Source organism: Rhinolophus sinicus, linkage group LG03 (assembly GCF_036562045.2).
Source record: "Rhinolophus sinicus isolate RSC01 linkage group LG03, ASM3656204v1, whole genome shotgun sequence".
NCBI lineage: Eukaryota > Metazoa > Chordata > Mammalia > Chiroptera > Rhinolophidae > Rhinolophus > Rhinolophus sinicus.
The window spans coordinates 93113599-93135818 of NC_133753.1; the positions used below are offsets into that span (position 1 = coordinate 93113599).

General features: G+C 40.2%; 1 pseudogene; it reads right to left on the bottom strand.

Moving 5' to 3' along the window:
- Positions 1–289: 289 nt before the first annotated feature.
- On the bottom strand, positions 290–2534 carry LOC141570770 (large ribosomal subunit protein eL21-like; annotated as a pseudogene).
- Between the last annotated feature and the right edge of the window lie 19686 nt (positions 2535–22220).

Genomic DNA, 22220 nt, shown 5'->3' on the forward strand with positions numbered 1-22220 from the left:
CAGGTGGGACAACCCTGAAGCCTGCTCTTCTACTCTGTCACCCAGCTTTCCCCATGGCAATGAGCCCCAATTGCCCACGATGGTCTCCTGCTCATAGAGGTACCGTGCACTGGCTTCCGTTGGCTCCCATACTTACTTCCATGCTCCCCCACCAGTACCTCCTGGAATCACTTAAAAACTGCTTCAACTCAAAATTTTGTCTGGGGCATTTCTGATAGTGATAAATGTTATGAGGGAAACAAGTGTCATATGAAACAGACTGAAGGAAGAAGGGTGTTAGATTGCGTGTTCAGGGAAGATGAAAGAATAAAGTGATGCTTGAGCTGAGGTCATAGTTGAGCTGAGACTTGAATGACAGTAGATCCTGGGGGATCTGAGGGACAGCATTCCAAGGGGGAGAGAACGGGAGGTAGGAAGAGCCGGAGGCTGGACGAAGCTGGAGGGCTTGAAGAACACCCCAGGCCAGAGTGGCTGGAGCAGATGAGGTCAAAGAGAGAAGGAGCTGGTCCCAGAGCCTGTTGGGGCCGAGGTAAGGATTTCTGGATTTCACACTAAGCCCAACGGAAGCTGCTAGACAGCCAAGCCACTGAGTGAAGCTGCTAGCCATCCACTTTTCTGAAAGGTCATTTTGGTTTCTGTTAGATTCTGTACTCTCCATTCCAACACCACACAGTATACATAACCAGTCCCCTAAGATGGCTGAGTTAGACCACATATGAAGTGTGCTTAAACTTTAGAAGAAAAAAAAAGATGGTGATTCAAGAATCTTCCTATGGTTAACAGAGAACTTCCCAAGTCTCTAGCTGCACACCCCCACCTCACTAATGTGTCCATCAGGCCCGTAGTGAAGAAAGTCACAGGACATTATTGCTACCAAATATGTGTCAAGTAGCAATGTGCTCAAGAGTTTGGCTATGCTGCCCTTTTTACATCAAAGAACTACTGACAGCAAAGGCGTGCATGCACCTGTCTCTCCCATCTGCCTGGCTGGCTGGCAGGGAAGGAAAAGAACTTGCATGTCGGTGAAGGCAGAAGCCAGGTAGGATGACAGTGAAATCAAGAAACCAAGCTGGTCCAAGGTGTCCTGCAGCCTGTAAAATGCAGTTTAATCAAAGTGCCATTTGTTGTTGTTGTTGTTGTTCAAATGATTTTAATTACTGGAATGCACAATTTTTAGTATGCAAATTAAGTTTTAAAACCTGAAAGAAAAAAAGAATTCTCATACATAAAAGTTTAGAGAATTCAATCACTTTCCTGATAAGTCATTTTGAATTAAGAAATAAAAAATGTCTTTTGCTAATAGAAGAGAAATGAAGGTAAATATATGTGACCATCTGGCCCCTGATTTCAAAAGATCACTGCTTTTAAGTCCTCTCTGCCCTTAATGGTTTATACTAATGCATATTCCTCCTGATGGAACGGCTTGCCATTTTGTTATTTAATGCAGATGCTATAGGAGCAAAGGTTAGAATCTTGCACCTTTTAGGGCAAAAAGATGAGGCTAGTTAGGCTGATGCTTGACAAGCAGTCAGAATAATTTAGCTTCCCCTCTTTGAAATGGTCCTTTGTCAGCTTGCCTGGTGTGGGGGGGGAGGGTGTCAGACACTATTTTAGCTCAGCTAATGCTGCAAGAACAGAATATCAGATGAGATGCAGAGCAGTGTACATCAAAATCACTGCTTTGAACTAAAGCATCTTGATACCTATCCATACGGTGCCTGTGCCTGTTAGTCCATCACCCTGCCCTCAAAGGCTGATTCCATTTTTCTCTGGAGTTATTTACCAGGAGGCAGATTATTTTGTGGGAGAAAGTGTTACTAAATTCTGTAATTTGTGTGCTTTCCAAAAGAATTACATAGAGAAAACTCCTCTCAAAATTAAGCAAAAGATAGGAATTTCCTACATGTTTGAAGGGGACATTTTGTTTAAGAGAATGAAAAGTAGCAATTTCATTCACTTCGAATTCTGGATGTTTTCAGGACATTTTATATCACAAAAGAGTCACTTTTTTGTTGTTGTTGTGAACACTATAGAAGTCTTTTATTTTTTTACCCTTATGCCGTGAATTCATGGGGATGGGCCCCAGCAGCTCAGCCTCCTTTCCGTCGGTTCTCACACACTGTGCTTCTCTGAGTGGAACAGGCTGGCACTTCAGCTGAACCCAGGTATCTTTCTCTTTGGTTTCCTTCTCTTTTCGATCATTTTCCTTCACCCGTTTCAGGAAGCGATCTTGGCTCTTAGAGTGCTTAATATGCTCAATATATACATTAGTTCTCTTGGCAAGAATCTTGCCCTGAGCATGTTTGTTTACAACAATGCCAGCCGCATGCTGGGTGACACTGTAGACATTTCCAGTTTTGCTGTGGGAACACGGGTGGGGCCTTCCTTTTTGAACAGTGCACATTCCCTTGATGTCTGCAATATCACTTTCTTGTAGATTCGCATGGATGTGGCCACAGGAACAACTCCATGTTTTCTAAGAGGCCTAGAGAACATATGTGGCTGTCTCTCTTCTTTTCCTGTGTGTTGGTCATTTTAGTGAATGACTGGAATAAAGGCGAGCCACTTCTTGATTAGAATAGTTTTCGCAATTTTAGCTTTCTCAGCATTTTTCTCTGCTTAAGTGCGATGTCACTAGGTAGTGATGGAAAGTCACACACACCTGAGATCTAAGAAGCGGTCTGGTTTTGCTGGAGAGTCAAGATAGGATGTCTCTAGTCCAGGTATGAGGATTGTAACTAGTACAGTAATAAGCAAAGTCTTCTTGGGGGACAGAGATGATGTTATTTAGTTGATTCTGATCCCATATGAGCAAAATGGGACGTTAAATTTCACTTTGAACTTCTGTTTTAGTGTTTCAAGTTGCATCAATTTTTTCTTCATTCTCAGAGTAATTCTCCATGTTGTAATATTTATGTAAATAACCATTCCAGCTTGTGAAGTGGGTTTGTGGAATAAACCCCAGTAAAATCACTTGTTTTAATCTATATATGTGAATAAAGTAGAAAAACATTCAGCTATAATTTCTGCATTATTAATATACATAGGTATATTATGAACAATATGTGAGATTCATTCATTCCATCATTCATTCAACAAATTTTTAGGGGTGCCTATTCTGTACCATTGTTCTAGGTACTGAAAAGCAGCAGTGAACAGAAAGCCCTTCATCTGTTGGAGTTTATATTCTAGTGAGGAAAGACAAACCAATCAACAAGCCAGACAAATGTATGTTTATGCCAGAGGTGATAAATGCTAAGGAGAAAAATAAGGCTGAGAAACAGGGAAGGCTGCGGGAGTGGAATACCTATTTTAAACAGAGAGTCATGGAAGCTTCCCTGATGAGGTGACATGTGGAAAGAAACCTAAAAGAGAGAAAAGAGCTACTCCTGAATCCAGGAGCAACAGTGCAGACTAAAATAATGGCAAGTGCAAAGGCCCTGAGGTGAGAATAGGCGTGGCGTAAGAAACATGAAGAAAAATGTGGCTGATGCTCAGTCAGCAGGAAGAGGAATAGTAGGAAATGAGGACAGAGAGACAGTAAGCAGAGGCCCGGGGCAGATCACATAGGGCCTTGCAGGTCGGTGTACAGAGCTATCAGGAGTCTGCTGTAAGCCAGGCACTGAAGATGTGGCAGGGAGCAAGACAACTCAGGTCCCTGCTATACAGAGTTTCCTTCTAGTACACACACACACACACACACACACACACACACACACACTTCCCTTCTTCCTGAGCCCTTTCCTAACCTCCAGCAACTTTACAATTGTTCCCCAATCAGCAGAGGGAGCAAGACCAGATTCTGTCGGAAATCAAATTGCTTGTCTCCCATGTTGTCCTAATCTTACAGCTCATAGGGAGCCAATGCGATGCATCAGCTGTATTGCATTAGTAAAGAAGATAGCAAAGCACATTTGTTTACATGAGGAACTTCTATTTGTGTTAAAACAAGAAATCCTTAGCAGAATTAAGACAAACTTCAAATATAAAAGATAATTCTCCTCTGGAGTAACATTTTAAAATGTAAATCTGCAGCCTAAGATTCATACCATTTCCAACAGTTCCCAGGAGCACTGGTCATCATCTTATTTATAATTCTTACTAATTCATTCTAAATTTTAACTTGGAAGCAAGTCATGACTCTCTGCGCTAGCTTGTTCCTTGGTTTAGGTTACGACTTCAAATCTCCCAGGGTGTCTTCTTTGTTCCTATCAGGAGCAAATTCATCTCACATCCTCTGATGAAGTTCTGGTGACAATTATCGCTGCAGGTACAGGGTCACCCATTACCCACCACTCATCACTTAAATGGGCCACCTGAAGAATGGCAGCTAGCAAAAGTTGTGTTGGTGTCACTAGGGCCGTGTTTATGATTCTCTGGGACAGCATGAATCCAGACCTCCTGAACCCACAGTGCTTGTGTTCTTCTGCCAGAGCTTAACTCTTAACCACCCAAAAATGTCACAGCTCTCACACATCCCAGCCAACACACACACACACACACACACACACACACACACACACATACACACACACACCCGCTCAATAGGGCCGTTTCCACCTACAAGGCACTAACCAGTAGCGTTTTTCAGTCTCATGGCTCTGTTTTATTCCCTTTGAGGATATTTTCTCCATAAGTGTCCTGAGTTTATGCCCTGCCTCTTCATCTTCCTCCCTTCCTGACTCCTAGATAAAAGCTACTAATTTCCTGCTGGGAAATGGAAGTGAAGAAGGGCGGGAAAGGGGCTGCAGCCAGGCTGTTCGTCACAGCTCCCCAAGGATAGCAAGGCTTTCCCACCCTCCCCATCTGCTTTCAAGCCAAGACTCAGTGGCTTAATCTGTACGCAATGGCAGAGGTTAATTAATTAACTGCCTCTGCCGTGGTTGCCCCTAGCAACTGGCTTTGGTCCATAACTAAATCACAACTAGAGATATTTCTCAAAGATTTTGTTAACTTGTATTAGGAGAGAAATCCGATCAGAATTTAGAGCAGGAAATTAACTGGTTGTCAGAGAAACTTTTTCCATTGATTAAAACCTCTACATCTCCATCTTCTCACAGTGCTTATGTCCTCATTACTCAAGGTCACAGTAAGAAAGCCCCTGATTACATGCTGTTCTATCGAATTAAAGAAACAAACATCCAGTGGCCTTTAAACCAATCAAAAGCCCCTCCTCGCAGGGCCCTGGAACATCAATGTGAACACCAATAGGAGCTAAAGCCAGGATCTGGCGTGGGATGACAGAGCACTCATAATTCCTGCTGGTTAGGTCCAGCCACCAGCAGGCGTTCCCTGGTGCACATTGCAGCCAGCCAGCCTCCATCCTCTCCGTTATGAACATCACTCGGTGCCACTGTGAAAACTGTTTGTGCCTTTCTCAGCCCATTAATTTCTCTGTATTTAAGAGAAACAGCATTTCCATTTCTGAGATTAGATTTTGTTCATTAAACTCTCATCTCACTTCCCAACCTGCCAGATTTTCATCAGTAGAGATCTGGGATTCAGACACCACAGCCCATTAAGCACAACATCTTGGAATTTACAATTTTGTTTTACTAAACCTCTACAGACAATCTATCTCACATATATTAGCCTAGTAAAAGATTAAATATAAATGGATGTTTTCTAAAGCATTTTGAATATATTATTATTGGCTTACCACTTCACAGACCAACTATTTCCATTTTGCAGAATACTCTTAATCATATACACTATACCAAGACTGAAGAATCCAAGTCCTTTCTTGATTGTTTTTTAATTATAACTACTTAAAGTAACCATTTGCTAACTTCCTTTTTAAAAATATTTTGAATTAATAAGGGAGGAAAATATACATGATGGTTTGGGAGCATATTGTTTGAAAGGCTTAAAGTAGAAGATTTTCATGATCAAATCACATTATGCCAGAAAGTAGGAAAAGCCTGGACCCCTGGAGGTAAACAGGACAGCCCCCTGTCCGTTCAGTGTCCTTGGGTGTTAGCTACCTTAGTGACTAACTACGTGGCTGGTCATAGACAGAGTATTAATTACTTCCATAGGACACCTGGGCAACATCAAGCCCTGTAGGTCAGCTTTGGACTTCCTCATAAGCAACGCCACACCACGTACCAAAGAACTGGGCCAGGGAGACCACGTAGCACCGATCATGCCTGCTAAGGCTCGAAGGAGGAGAGCCCCTCTTCTTCGTGAGGGAAGCAGGAAAGGCCTCAGAATAGAGTTTTGCCCCAGGAGCAGAACAGAGTTCTACAGCCCAGAGGTAGGGAGCTGGGGGAAATCACAAGCCTAGGTACTTTGATCCACACAAAGAAGGGTTTAACCATGAGAAGAAGACGTTTTAGCCATTTTATAATCTCTCAGGACCCTAAAGCAAGGCTGTCCTCTGAGGAAAGGCATATGCGGGTTTAAATATTCGGGACTTTACGTTCTAATGGAGAAGTTAATCACGTCAGAGATTGAAAAAAAAAAAAAAACCACAGAAAAAACCTCAGCTACAATTTCTCACGCTTCCTGATCAGGCTGTTCTACAATGTGATTAACACTGTGATCACAATAAAAATGTTTTATTTAGTGGGTAATTGTATGTACTGGTGTCTACCATTTCCAAATGTCTCCTTTTATTACCCTTGTTCAAGAAAGTCTTAATACTGAAGTGATTTACTGATCACTTAAAATGCCAGGCTCACCATTAGGAGGTACATTTACTATACGTTGCTTAATTTTATAGTACATTATTTCCTTATAAACAGACCCATTACTGTGGGACATTAATTAAACCTTTTCCCCATTATACATTACATTTTGAGGACAACAGCGTCGGCCTGATTGATGTGCCTGTGACTCCGTTTCTTGGCTTACAACGGAAGCACACTCCCCAAGAAGTGGTGCTACTGGGACTCCACGATGAAGCAACAGACAGCTCTGATTTGTGAAAGACGTGCTTAATGAATAATGCATGGCAGATGTGCTTCAACAACCCAATTTGCTGAACTATTTAGCATCAATAACTTAGCTATCATAGAAACAGAAGGCCTTTCAGAGCGAGGTTATGAGAAGAGTTTTAATAAAATGACAGCACTCTAATCACGGGCATCACATTTGCATTTACTTCGGACTGGTATAAAAAGAAAACTTTTGCAGCCACTTTTTGTCAAGCTCTCACTCAGAAATGTGTTGGCATATGGGCACTGGGCCAAGATCCGCCATCCTGGAAGGATTTGAGGAAACACTTAGCAAGGGCTTCCTGCAAATCACACAGTGCTAAAAAGGCCAGCCTCTGATTTCAGAAAAGCCTTCTGGTTAAAACACAATTCTAGTGAGGAGTACAAAACTACAAGTCAATTTTCTGTTGCTTTAAGATGTAATGATGAGTATCACATTAAAATTTCCTATGGAATACCACATTTTCTAACATTACTGAAAAAAGACAAGAGTAGTGTTAAGAAACTAATCTTCAGTAAATCATTTGAATTACCTATTTTATATCTCTGTATTGATCCCCTAATCTCCAAAATCAAGAAACAAGAAGAAAATCCCATGGCCTAATATCTGAGAAACCATGAAAATGCTGTGTGCAACATATCCAGTTAGCATTATTTAAGTGCATATTTATCCCTTAGTACCTTTCCACTGATAAGAATAAGAAAGGTACAACTACGTATGTCAAATTTCCCAGGACTAATAACATACATAAAGAACAGAACAGGATTTTACTGTTGCATCAGCAGCATTTGTTGAGTGAACAGAGGTGAGTTCAACATTCGTTATTAATAGCTATATAAACACTTAGGAGAAATCTCCCAAAGCAAAAGACCGGTCTGGACCTCATGTTCCATACAGAATGGCCAAAACAATCTTCTAAGAGGCACACATTAAAATCCCCCCAAACCCAACCTTGTTGTATCCCTGGAAGCCTTGAAATCAAATGACATCTCTGAAGCCTGAGAGTTGGCCAAGCAGGAGACTGGGCTTAGGGATCCCACCTTCTAAGCAGAATCTCTCCATGGTTCAAGATCATCTACCGTTTGCAAAGAATCTTACATGAATGTCAGACCAAATGTGGGAGGAAAGGTCTGCTCCCCTAGGTGACTTAACTTCTTGTTTAGATGTGAATAATTGGGGCCTTAGAGAAAGTCACTATAAATGGAAGACATCAGGCTTCTGCAGAGAAGGGGAACTGATGATTGTTGAATAGCTTCTACATAACAGGCTTTCTGCTAGGCCATCCATGCACCATCAGTGATGATTAGAAAAGATGGACACTGGAACTGAGAAAATAAAATGGAGCTCAAGTGAATAGAAGAACCAAAGTATAACTTCCTATGCTGCAGCTTTCTGAGAAAGAAAGATAAACTGAAGCAAAATAAGACAGAGGGATGCCCTATTGGGACTGCATTCTCTTCTGTCCTGGAGAAGGTGCTAGATGAGTGCATTGACAGGTTCTGCTACTGTCAATCTTGGCAGACTGGAATATTCAGGAGCAGTGTAAAGTCACATACATACAAGGTCGAACAATTAAGTTCACAAACTTGTTGCAATGATGTTGCTAACTTTTTTTATATCAAAGGGATTATTCATTATGAATTTGTACAAACTGGACAAACAGTTAATCAAGTTTACTCTTTGGAAGTGCTGAAAAGCCTGAGTGAAAAAGTTAGACGACCTGAACTTTTTAACCAACAATCATGGCTCTTGCATCACAACAATGCACCAGCTCACACAGTACTGTCTGTGAGGGAGATTTTAGCCAGTAAACAAATCACTGTATTGGAACACCCTCCCTACTCACCTGATCTGGCCCCCATGACTTCTTTCTTTATCTGAAGATAAAGGAAATATTGAAAGGAAGACTTTTTTTATAAACAAATTTTTTTAAACTAGTTTCAGGTGTACAAAACAATGTAATAGACATTTACACCCCTCACAAAGTGATAACCTCCTTCCCCCAATCTACTACCCCTCTGACATCGCATATAGCTGTTACAATTCCATTGACTCTATTGAAAGGTAGACATTTGTATGACATTCAGGACATTAAGGTTACATGACGATAGCTCTGATGGCCATTCCAGAAAGAGTTCCAAAATTGCTTTGTAGGGTGGACTAGGTGCTGGCGTTGGTGCATAGCTTCCTGAGGGGAGTACTTTGAAGGTGACCATAGTGATATACAGCAATGAGGTATATAGCACTTTTTCTAGGATGAGTTCGCGAACTTAATTGTCTGACCTCATATCCCTGCATACTGAGGAAGGAGATAAAGAAACAGCCACAGGCATATTTCTGCTTAGCAACCCTGACCTAAGTGGCTTTATAAAAATGCCCCCAAATTTCCCCTAAGCCAATCATACAAATTGTTCTGCCTTCATGGGTGAGACAGGACTCCTATTATAGGAATTAACATATACCGTGTTTCCCAGAAAATACAACCTAGCCAGACCATCAGCTCTAACGCATCCTTTGAAGCAAAAATAAATATAAGACCTGGAATTATATTATATTATATTATACCCAGTATTATATTATATTATATTATATTATATTATATTATATTATATTATATTATACCCAGTCTTATATTATATTAAAATAAGACCGGGTCTTATATTAATTTTTGCTCCAAAAGACGCATTAGAGCTGATGTTCTGGCTAGGTCTTATTTTCGGGGAAACATGGTATTTATCTCAACAAGTCTTTCACTTTATAGGAGACAAAAATGAAGGTTTAAAAATGTAAATTGTCCGTGTATAGACAGCCTTGGAAATTAGGTGTGGTTGCCCCCAAAGCCCTGCAATATCACGTCTCTGATCTGAAGTAGCTGAGCATTCAGGGTGGGGATTCAACAGGACACGAATACTGTGGCTGAGTCAAAAATTCTCAGCTGCACTGGGAATTAATTTCAAATTCTGATCCTATTTGAAAAATTATTGTGAAAGTCTCTTATATTTAACATGTCCAAGAACAACTCACGACTTTCCACTCCCCAAAAACTCCTACTCTCGTGTTTTCTCTCTCAGTGAGTGGTACCAACAGCTGCCCAGTTCTGCCAGCAAGGATATACGAGTCACTTGGGACATTTCCATGACGCCCCAGACACACACACATACATATCATACCCAGTCGTTCACCAAGTCCTGCCAATTTTACCTTCTAAATACCTACCAGAACTAGCTGCTCCCCTGTATGTCTGCTGCTACCCCTCCAATCCAGGCTGCAGCACCTCCCTGGGCCACAGCAGTTTCTCAACACTGCTCCCTACATCTACCATAGCCTCACCCAGCCCCTTCCAATTCTGCACGTTGCAGCCAGAATATTTTTTTTGAATTGTAAATCCGATGACATCCACACTCCATTGTCCCTTCCCCAGTTCTTAAAACATACTGATAGCTTCCCATTGTTAATAAGATAACAAAACCTCCGAGTGACCCTGCATGGACTGACTCTGCTGCTTTTATCTCTCCAGACCCATGTCACATTGTTCACCTTCTCTCTGTATGTTCCAACCATTGATTATATTATTTGCAATTCTTCAAACATTCTGTTTCTTCCCTTCCTAAGACCTTTACAGGCTCGTAGAATCCACCCAAAACATTTCTTTCCATTCCCAACCAACTAGCAACTCCTATTAATCCTTCAAACCTCAGTTCAAATGCTGAATTCTGATAGAAGCCTTTCCGAGGCCCTAAAACTAAATAAGACAGGCCCTCCTGTTAGACACTCACAGGGCATCTTGGAGCTTCCCTTCATGGCACTTACCAAGGCAGGGCCTGCATCTGAATTCTCTCCTCTGAATCCCTAATACCAAACACAATTCCTGACGTCTAGTAAGTGTTTAGTAAGTATGTGTAATGACAGAAGGAAAGAACAAAGGAAAGGAAGGAGGCAGACAGGAAGGAACGTGGTGGAGAAGACTAATTTGTGGCCTAAATCTCAGGATTGGCTTAGGAACTGGGGTGGGGTGAGCCAGCCCAGATGCTAAGAGCAGGAGAAGAACAGGTTATGAAGAGGCTGCCAACAGGTCTGTTCCCCTCTCCCTGGGAATCCACCTGCTTGGCCACCTTTGAAGCTGCCCTATGTAAGCCAGAATCTCCCTGGTAGGATTTCTTCTAGCATTTGTCCTACTTTTACTTGAAGTGAAATCAGAGAGAAGCTAGGATCTGAGAAAGCATTACTACCTTGCGTTGACTTAAAACTCTGACCACATTTGTGTAAGCTGTATCTGTCCAAGCAAGGTTACTACAAAGTACTTGGTCAAGTGAGTGTTCTGTTGTTTTTTCCCAGGAGGCTGTTCAGGATTAGCATTTTCTGTATTTATGCATCACCTGGTTACTTATACAATGTTTCAGTACTGCCTTAGAACTTTTCCGCTCCGCTTATTTCCTATGGAGTCAGCTATAAGCTAACCTCATCTAGGGTCACTCCTAACTCCCCTTGAGATGCTTCCTAGCTTTCACCTCTTCCCCTGTGATGCTGGCACCTGGTGGTGATTTTTGAAACGCTGACTCGCGTAACAAGCCTGTGGGCTACCGCATCTGCACGGCCAGTCCTGCTTCTGTGCACAAAGGATTCCTACAGGGCATTAGTTACAGTCCAAAAGCTGAAATCCTGTGTTTCCCAGACAAAAAGAAATGTCCTGTTCGCACGGTGGCATCAGCTGCCCCTGAGTTCTGTCTCCGGCCCAGTTTAGAGGACCACTTGAAAAGTTACTGCCAGCGGCTTCCCTGCCAGTGTGGCTAAGCAGAACCACATTTGAGATACTCAAAAAGCTCATGCCATTGGCACAAAGACAATCTTTCTGGGAATTAAAGAGCAATGGTGCTGGCAGGAGCCATGGCCCTTCACTTATCTACTGACTGCAGAACAAATGAAGGCCTAAAAGAGAAGAATACATGCTGAAAGTCTATGTGACCCACCCTTTAAAGTGACAATGAAATCTCTTCATGTTGAGCAGAGGTGAGCGCTGACCACATAAGATGACAGCTCTGGCTTCCTACATCCGCCAACACAATGGGCAGGCAGACAACTAGAAATTAGGAGACCACCTTCAAACTGAGTTCCCACTCCAGAAACACTGGTTTGTGTAGATAGAAAAGGAAACAGCAGCTGCAGCTGCTAAAAAGAATCATGTTTCTCCTGTACTGGAGGCTTGAGTATTTTCACAAGAAAGAGCACTGGGTGGGAGAGCTCTCAAGTATGATTTGGGTCGGTGTCTACTTGGTTCTGGAGCTGAAGCTGCCAGGAGAACACAGACTGAGTACTTGTGTCCCCACTTTACACTGGTCTGTAGCCCAGTGTTTCCTCATATGGTCCCAAGAGGTAGGACTAACACAAAGGGTTAAAATCTACGAAAGGACAGATTTGGGTTCAATATATGCAAGAACTAAGAAAGCACGTCCAACTGTCCAAAGGAGAGAAATGGAAAACAAATATATCCAATCACAGGTGAGTGAGGAACTCATCAAGGCTCTTGAGATCCAGGAAGCTCCATGGAGTGTAAACACCTGGCATCACTTCTCCACAGGAACCTCTGGAAGCAACACCTTAGCAGGACTCGCAATAAGAAAGCACGTCCAACTGTCCAAAGGAGAGAAATGGAAAACAAATATATCCAAAAGGAACAGACACGGGGAAACGAACTCTTCTTCAACCACAAAGAAAAAGAAGCAAAAGCCAAGATCTAAAGTGAAGGATAAGAAGCGAAGCCTTGAGGAAGCTCCTGAGGTGACTAGCCGGCTGAGACAGCCATCTCGTTTAGGGTGTCTAGGGCCAATGTTGGGTTATGCCCTGGAGATTCCAAATCTAACCCGGACAGCTTCGAGCTAGGGTATCATAGAAGGCATTCAAGCTTTGGGTAAGTAGTGGGACTGCACCAGTTCTCAGCGGAAATTGCTAAACCCCAATTGTATGTCATATTTTGTGAGTCTATATCCATGTGCTTTTTTCTAGAGAGAGAGTTGACTTCTTTGTTCAGATTCTAAAATATTACACACCACTGTTTGAGATAAACTTGAACGCATCTTCAAATTCTATAGGCATGTTTAATATCACATACTTGGATAATGGAAATAGTTACTTCCTTACTTGGTATTAGATAATTAAAGGTTTAAAATTGTAACTAGTATTTATGCTTGTTTTTGGGGGGCTTGAGAATAAAACAATTGATAAATGTTCCACCTACTAGAGGATTATACTTCAAGTGGTATTCAGGTTTTGGAGTTTTATGGAGCCCAGGGAATACAAACATAACATAATGCTTATATATTAAGTCCAGTGCAAGGAGAGATCCATATGGCATGTATACTGAACATTTCCCCTTCACCTCCCCAAACTCCTTTCCTCCTTCTAACAATTGCATCAGTTTTTGTTTCTGATCTACACCTTCCCACTCTCAAATAATGTGATCTGGGTTGGCTCCCTCCTGAGTTCTGGGGACGAAGCTTCTTCAGTCAGAGTCAGACCTTCCCTGGACACAATGATTGGGGTAGGGTGGGCAGGTAACCTCATCCAGTCTAGTCCTGGTGATTCTCAGGACATTTCCTGGGGACACTGGGACAAGGACCCTGCTTTTCCACCCTGGATCTAAATCTCTGTGTAACTGACAGGCACCTCATAACTATGTGAGATCCCAAAATAGAACCAACATTAGAGAAGCAGATCCAAGAAATAAATAACAGGAACTCAGTTATTAGTAAGCCATGAACCAATGCACACTTGAGGCTATATTACATCTCATTTATATGTGTCAATAATCTCCCTCTTTTACATAACGCAAGCCAGTTTAGGTTGGGTTTTCTGTCACTTGCAACCAAAAGAATTCTGTCTAAAATAGTACGTGAAAATGCAAAACTGCAGTTTGACAGGTACCATTTAGAATCCCCATACAATAAAGCTCTATCAATTGATATGGCTCTCTCTAAGCACATCTAAATGTGAAAGAATCTTTTTACCTCCTCTCCCCTCACTTGTGTCTGTGCTTCCTCTCCCCTCTTCTAAAGTACCTCCAAGATAGTACACATTCCCTGGAGGGCCCATATTTCCATTTAAACCAGGCTCTGAAATGCAATCAGCTCTTGAAATCATTTCACAGAAACCTTAACAAGGCAAAGCGGCAAAAGGAATGTAAAATGTAACATGACCACACTTTTTGAACAGGGTTTTGAACACTATAGCCTAATGAGGAAACAGTGCTCCTTCCAGTTTTATTTGTCCCAAAAAGCTAAAATTGGTGTGAAAGGTAATGTCACCTTTTGCACAGAAAAAAATTAATTTTTTCATAGGTAAAAAAAAAAAAGAGCTTTGTACCCCTGAAATGTAATCCTCTGTTTATAATTTGTGAAATTATAATTTGAATGGCAATTAGCAGGCGACCAAAAACCAAACTTTGACCCCAGAAGATTTGAAAACTATTTATAGCAGGAGCAGAAATGAAGTCAGATAAATGGACACCTCTTTGCCTGTTATGGTCAATGAGCTCATGGGGACTTGATAAACCACTATTTAGCACAGTCCTTTTTGTAATTATTTAAACCACATACCATGTCATGGTGGTAAGTCAGATACACAGTCACACCTAATTTGAAATTAGATAAGTAATCAATAAACAAATAAAACTACTTGCCTAATAGGAAAAGTTTTTACTGTAAACAATTGAAATTGCAGCAAAAGAAGGTACAAAATTCTGCATATTGTGAAAATAAAAGTAGAAGAGAGATTATTTTATAAAGTAGCTATAAATACCAAAAGACATCTTTCTAAGATGTCTTCAGCCTGATATAATAATTCACAAGAAAGTAAATATAAATAAAACTCTAGATATCTAAGAATTTTCGTCAGTTGGGATAGTTTCCCAAACTGACTTATACACTATCATTCTAGCAGTAAATAAAAATATGTCTGTAGAATGGTTTTGGGGGTTTTCTCAAGTTTATCTAGAGACATTTATTCAGATGAAATAAAGAGTTAATTCACCCAAGAAAATTAAACTCAAAACTTACACAGTTTTCTAAATTTCTCTAGTTGTAAAGATTTTCTTTTGCACCACACTTAATTGCAGCCCTTTTGCCTTATAAAATCATCTCTCCATCCCTTTGCAAAGACTGGCTCAGAAGAATATTGGTCAGACCCAATGGCTTAAAGCCCAAAGATTTGGCAAATTAGTATTAGATTTTGCAACATCCTTGCTCTCCCCATTTCCTGCTAATTCTGAAGCTTTCAAATTGAATTCAAACTAATTTAATTTTAAAACTTTTTGTGACAGCTTTTAGGATAATTCGACAGCCATACCTTCTCATCAGAAAATCAATATGTGCGACGGTCTTTCAGAGCAACCCTAACTATGTTTCCATAGAGATGCATGGCCTATCTTGGTCTTGGGGACAAGTTCTGCCTGATTGAAGGTCCAATAACCTTAGAGTCAACTAATGTCAAATATGATGGCCGAAAGTAATCATTTCAAGTCTTTAAAAGATACCCAATTGTGTTTAGACTAAATACAAAACCTTATGAAATATTAGACAAAAACATAAGTATCTCTTTATATGGCTCACAAATTTATAGTCCATAAAAGAATATAAAACTAACCACTTGAGATTTAATATGGCAATGGAAATAGAATATTGGGAAAATGTGATGCAAAAGCATTCCCAAAATAGTGTAAGCATTTAAAGCACAAAAAACTGCCACTATACAAAAATAGTATTTTATAAATAAGTTTTCAAACGTAAAATAAAATGGAAATACAATAAAGAATAAATTTGGAACCTAAGACACAGTTCAAATAAAATTATTTCAATTTTAAATGCATGCATTCCTTAAGCAGTTTGTCCCATAAAATAACACTCATAAAAGAGCCTATCTTTTCTGGAAAACACTAATAGCTAATTAAAGCTACCAATTCACACAGCTGGAGCATGAATTATTAATGAACTTCAGGGTTGGAAATAAGATAGCATAACAGGCAGCTTAGCACTGTAAAATATCATAGAAACAGGAGAATCAAGGGAGGGAAAAACAGCTCTTTCAAGGAAGAGAAATAAAGCAATCTCTACAATTGCATTCAAATATTCATAAAGCAAGAAAACTAGAGATTCCTGGAAAAAAGTAAGAACCAATAATATAAAAATTGTATTAATAAACATTATTGATAGAGTTAACTGCTATACAGAATAGTAATTATTCTATAGTCAGTACTAGCAGATACAGGTTTTTCTTTAAATTGGTAAGGCCATCTACTATTTTTTTTTTTTTTTAAGCATCATGTAAGGGTAAGTAGCGAGTGAACCAAAAACATTAAGGCTAGTTCTCAGCTACAATTGCTTAACCCCAAAATTGCCATCTGGAATATTTTTTTTAGAAACCAGCACCCCCACCCACCACCCCCAAGAGAAACTGACCAACAGCAGCACAGAAAAGAATACATAAACGCCAAGCAGAGCCAAAAGTGTAGTAAAACAGTACAATCTGGGACCACCAGGTAAAAAAAAAAAAAAAAAAGACTGTCTTTCATCACTGCCCCACCTTCCAGAAAGTTCTCATTTGTATGGATTTATCAGCAGTTCCCATTCATCAACTCAGCAGTGCAGAAGAAGCCAAATTCATCATCCAGGTTCTGACATCTACTCTGTTTCTAAGTGTTCAACTAGAGTATGGCTCTGTGTCTCTCTTTGTTGAAAATTTTTAAATGAGAAAATTAGGACAGTTAACTATAGTTAGCATCTTCAAGCAGGTAACTCATAATGGTACTACCAGGAAAGAACCAAAGTTTAATACTATTGCATTCCCATGCTGAGATTCAGAAAGTCAGCCAGTCTTCTGGAAGAGTCTTGTTTGAAAGCCTTAGCTCAGTAAACTGTGAACCCACTGAAGCCCTGTCTTTACCCCACCCATTCTATGAGTGATACAATAAGGGACGTGACTTTTCCCTTTATTTGTGTGTTGTTTTTTTAACTTCTCTAATTATTGCAGATTTTCACGTCTCATAATCTATGGATTTGAAAAACTAATGTATCCTTGATAAAAACAATTATCTGCCCATACAGAAGTGATATTTAACTCAATTGTAAGTCAGTTAATATTTAAGTGGTGCTTACGTGTCACACACTATGTTAGCATAATGAATGAGAACATAGAACATTCTAATCACAGAGAATTCCAAAACTTTATTTTAGCCAAAGTTGCAACAAGATCACCAATAATTTTTTTTTCTAGACCTGTTGATGCTTGGGGTTCCTTTCATTTTCCCTTGTCTTCTCCACTTCTGGTGTAGGGTCCCATAGGCTGTGCCAGAACTGAAAATCAGACAAAAGAAAGGAAGAAAAGTAACAAGATTCTATAGCTAACCATCCATCATCTCTCTCTCTGGAAAAATCATATTTTGAACTTTATCTACAAGTGATAAATATTGTATTGGAGAAGACCAGCCTAACCAGAGGCAAAATTCCCAAGGTCAAAGGTTTGTTTTTAGAGCCCAACATACTTCTTCCAGTGTCTCTTTATCCACAGTAGTGGCTGGCTCTATGCCAACACATAGCACAGCATCTGGCCCAGAAGAGGTGCTCAATAAATATTTGTAGTATCAATTAATTGATTAATTGGTTGACTACATTCCTGAATTCCTTGGCCACCATCAGCCCATCAATGAAACATGGCCCGACCCCTGAGCACCTGGTCACAGCTAGTTGTCCTGAGAAAATCAACTGGGAGTCAATAAAAATGCTCACAGTGGGGGGTTGGCACTCAAATTTGAATGTTCCAGGATAGATCAGTCAATTGACAACTTTTTACTGGAGAGCTTCCATAAATACAATGAACCTCCAGGGTTAAATTTTCAGACCTTATCAAGGCAAAGGGCGCCCCTCAGATCACACATCTGTCCCTAATCAACATGGCTGTGCCTGAACCAAGCACTTTGTCTTCTGCTGGAGAAAGAGAAGCGGGGAAATTGTTCTTTATTTCTATATATTTGCTTTTGTATATTTTCTGTTGTGCTCCTCATTACCACCAAATTAATCTGAAGTAGAATATGCAAAAATCATTTAAAAAATATAACACGAGGCTAACTCAAGAACAATGAAAATAGTCTCTTTTGTAATTATTAACACATACACAGTCTGACGATTAAGTGTATGAACTTGTTGCAACGATGTTGCTAACCTTTTCTGATATCAGAGGGATTATTCATTATGAATTTGCACCAACTGGGCAAATAGTTAACCAAGTTTACTATTTGGAAGTGCTGAAAAGGCTGTGTGAAAAAGTTAACTGACTTGAACTTTCCGCCAATTCATGGCTCTTGCATCACAACAATACACCAGCTCACACATCACTGCCTGTGAGGGAGTTTTTGGCCAGTAAACAAATGACTGTATTGGAACACCCTCCCTACTCACCTGATTTGGCCCCCAATGACTTCTTTCTTTACCCAAAGATAAAGGAAATGTTGAAAGGAAGACATTTTGATGACCTTCAAGATATCAAGGGTAATACGATGACAGATCTGATGACCATTCCAGAAAAAGAGCTCCAAAATTGCTTTGAAGGATGGACTAGGTGCTGGCATCGGTGCATAGCTTCTCAAAGAGAGTACTTGGAAGGTGACCGTAGTGATATTCACCAATGATGAGTTCCCGAACTTAATTGTCTGATGTCGTATGCTATTTACATAAGGCTCAATTTTATGCTGGTTAATAGCACAGACTCTAGTGTTCTTACTACTTGTGGCCTCGGACACATTGCTTAACCCTTCTGTGGTTCCATTTTCTCAATTTTAGGAGACAGTAGAATACCTTCCTCACAGAGTTGTCATAAAAAAGAATAGTGCTTGGCATAAAATGAACACTCAATAAGCAACAACTTCTAAAATTTAATTCAAGAATCCTGGAAAGTAAGTAGGCAGGCTAACGGCCATTTTGGTTTTTACAACATAATCACAAATCTAGGAATGGAAACAGCCACTAGACTTTCAAATACATGAGTAGAGAGACTTGATAGTTGAGGCCTCAAATTAAAACAATAGCAGAGGAATTCATGTTTTAGGAGTGTGCAAACATTTTCAGTTAGCATAATGAGTTATTGGAAGTATTGATTGAGGTATCAACCAACAAATGAAAACTTTTAAGAGACAATGGCCCTCCTAGCATCCCTAAAATATACTGCAGAGTAAGTCAATCTCTCTATCCAGGGATGATAATTAGCTGGAAAAGATGTTAAAATATTAAAATATTTTCCTACCACTTGGTACTAGCCTCTGCCTTACCCATGTCTTCAACCCTCCCCTGCCTCCTCACTAAGGACTCCCCAGACATCCTTGCAATCCAGCACCAAGTGGCTAAATCCTGACACAAGCTCCCAGGCACCTCCAAGACATTCCTCCAGGGCTACTGAGCCAGCATGCATGCCAGCACATACCACTTACTGTGAATGTGAATTGAATTGGGTCCCCCAAATAGATCTTGAAGCCCTAACCCGAGTACCTCAGAATGTGACCTTATTTGGAAATAGGGTCTTTTGAGAAGTAATAATATTACAATGAAACCATTATGACAGGCCCTAATGCAATATGACTGGCATCCTTATAAAAAAGGGAAATTTGGACACAGAGACAGACACATACACAACACATGTGAGAACACATGTGAAAATGACAGTAACATCAGGATGATGTGTCTATAAGCCAAGGAACTCCAAAGATTGCCAGTAAAGCTCCAGAAGCTGGGAGAGAGGCATGGACCAGATTTCCCTTCACAGCCCTCAGAAGGAACCAACAATGCTCACACCCTGATCTCAGACTTCCGGTCTCCAGAACTGTGAGATGATGAATTTGTGTTCTTGAAGCCACCCAGTTTGCGATATTTCATTACAACAGTCCTGGCAGACTAATTCACCACTTCTGACCAGACCTTTCCATTAGGTGGTGTCTGCCCCCTGGTCTTTCCATAAAACATAAGCACTGTTCCCTCAAATCTTGGGAAGATAAAAGCAAGATTGTTCAGCAGCTCTGTGAGTACATTCTCACAACCCAATCAGGAATTTGGAGCCTTTAAGAACTAGCAGGGTTTTGAGAATCAAATGTCAAAAAAAAAAAAAAAAAAAATGCCAAATAACCATAGCCTCTCAAAGCCTGTGATGGGTTAAATGTTCATGTTCCTGAGCTGAAGCCAGATTTTACTAATAAGACGTGCTTGCAGCCTCACCTGCTCTTTAACCCTGGTTAAATGTGATACCTGAAAGACACGAGCAAGTCTCCTGAGAAACCTGGGAAACCAGATACAGTTAAAATAAAGATTCATCTGGAATTGTTTTACCAAGCATGCCTGGAAGGAAATGAGAATGCCTCCTTCTGAAACTCAAGTAACAACCACATTCTTCATCTTAAAACCCCATGACGTAAATTAAGAATGTTTGTAGTAAAGATTTCAGGATGTCATGAATTGATCTGATATACCTGTACTTGAATTTCCCTCCCTTTTTATAGGCAAATAAAAGAGGCCCAGAGACCCATAATCAATTAGGGGAGAGGCTGAAACTAGATGATAACTAGATTTTCCACCAAATCACTCAACCCACTCAATCATTATTAAGTACCAATTACGTGCTAAGGATACAGAGTTAAGAGCAATGAGAAGGAGTAATGAGTGGGGCTATGGACACCTAAAGAATTAAAGCAGTGAGGGGCAGTATGGTGAGACCGCTTGGAGTAGCAGTAGATGAGAGAAAGCCACACAGAGGAGATGGCCTTTGACCTGGACCTTTGAGAATAAATCAGTGTTCTCTAAGCCAACAAGGAGACCAGGAAAGCAGAGGAAGAAAGGCCTTTCCAATCAGAAGAGCAGGAGAAAAATCACGAGGCAGAGGATGGGAGATCCCAGTGGGAAGTGTCGATAGGAGGGCAGAGTGGGCCTTGGATGTCAGAAGTTTGTCTTAGAGACAGTGGCGAGCTACTGAAGGGTTTATACAGGACATGATTAGTTGTGTGTTTCAGAAACCTTGCTTAGTGACAGTGTTCAAAATAAACTACACCTGGAGATAGGCTGGACACAGGGAGTCTTATTAAAAGATCATTTCAGGAATTCAGGAGAAATAAAAAGTAGAAAATGACAAACCCTAGTGATCAATTAAACAAAAGGAAGAAAAGCAAGGTCAAAAATGACCCTGAAGCTCTAAGGTAAAAAATAAAATAAAATAAAAAACGATACAGTGGGTGATGTTATTAACTGAGAAAATAAACCCAGGGAGAGTTGATAATCCTTGGGGAACTTCTATATTGCCCCTTATAGCTTCTTTCTGACACTAACAGGATAATACAGTTGTGTGGAATTGGCATAAAACTTTCTGATAAGACCTTATCCATTAATTTAAGGTAAAGAAAAAAAAAAACTGTTTTAAGTGTTCAGCATCTACAGTACACACATTTCAAATACTTCCCTAGGAAGTATCTGTGTATAAGCCTAATTGTAACAGAGATAATTATTATGATTTTGAAAGACAGTTCTCAAATGGGAGAAACACCAAATATTTCTCTTGTAAGTTATGTTAGTAATGGTGTCAACAAAACAAAAGCAAATAATAGATTGACTTGGGATATACGAGGTCTGACAATGAAGTTCATGAACTTGTTGCAACTCTGTTGCTAACTTCTTTTGATATCAAAGGAATTATTCATTATGAATTTGTACCAACTGGACAAACAGTTAACCAAGTTCACTATTTGGAAGTGCTGAAAAGACTGTGTGAAAAACTTAGATGAAAACGCCCTGAACTTTTCTCCAACAATTCATGGCTCTTGCATCACGACAATGCACCAGCTCACACAGCACTGTCTGTGAGGGAGTTTTTAGCCAGTAAACAATAACTGTATTGGAACACCCTCCCTACGCACATGATCTGGCCCCCAATGGCTTCTTTCTTTACCTGAAGATATTGAAATATTGAAAGGAAGATATTTTGATGACATTCAGGACATCAAGGGTAATACAACAACAGCTTTGATGGCCATTCTAGAAAAAGAGTTCCAAAATTGCTTTGAAGGGTAGACGAGGTGCTGGCATTGGTGCCTAGCTTCCCAAGGGGAGTACTTCGAAGGTGGCTACAGTGATATTCAGCAATGAGGTATGGAACACTTTTTCTAGGATAAGGTCACGAATTTAATTGTCTGATCTTCATATATTTTAACACAAAGAAGTATAATTTAATTCCAAACTATATTTATTCCTGGGTGTGGATAGGTATTA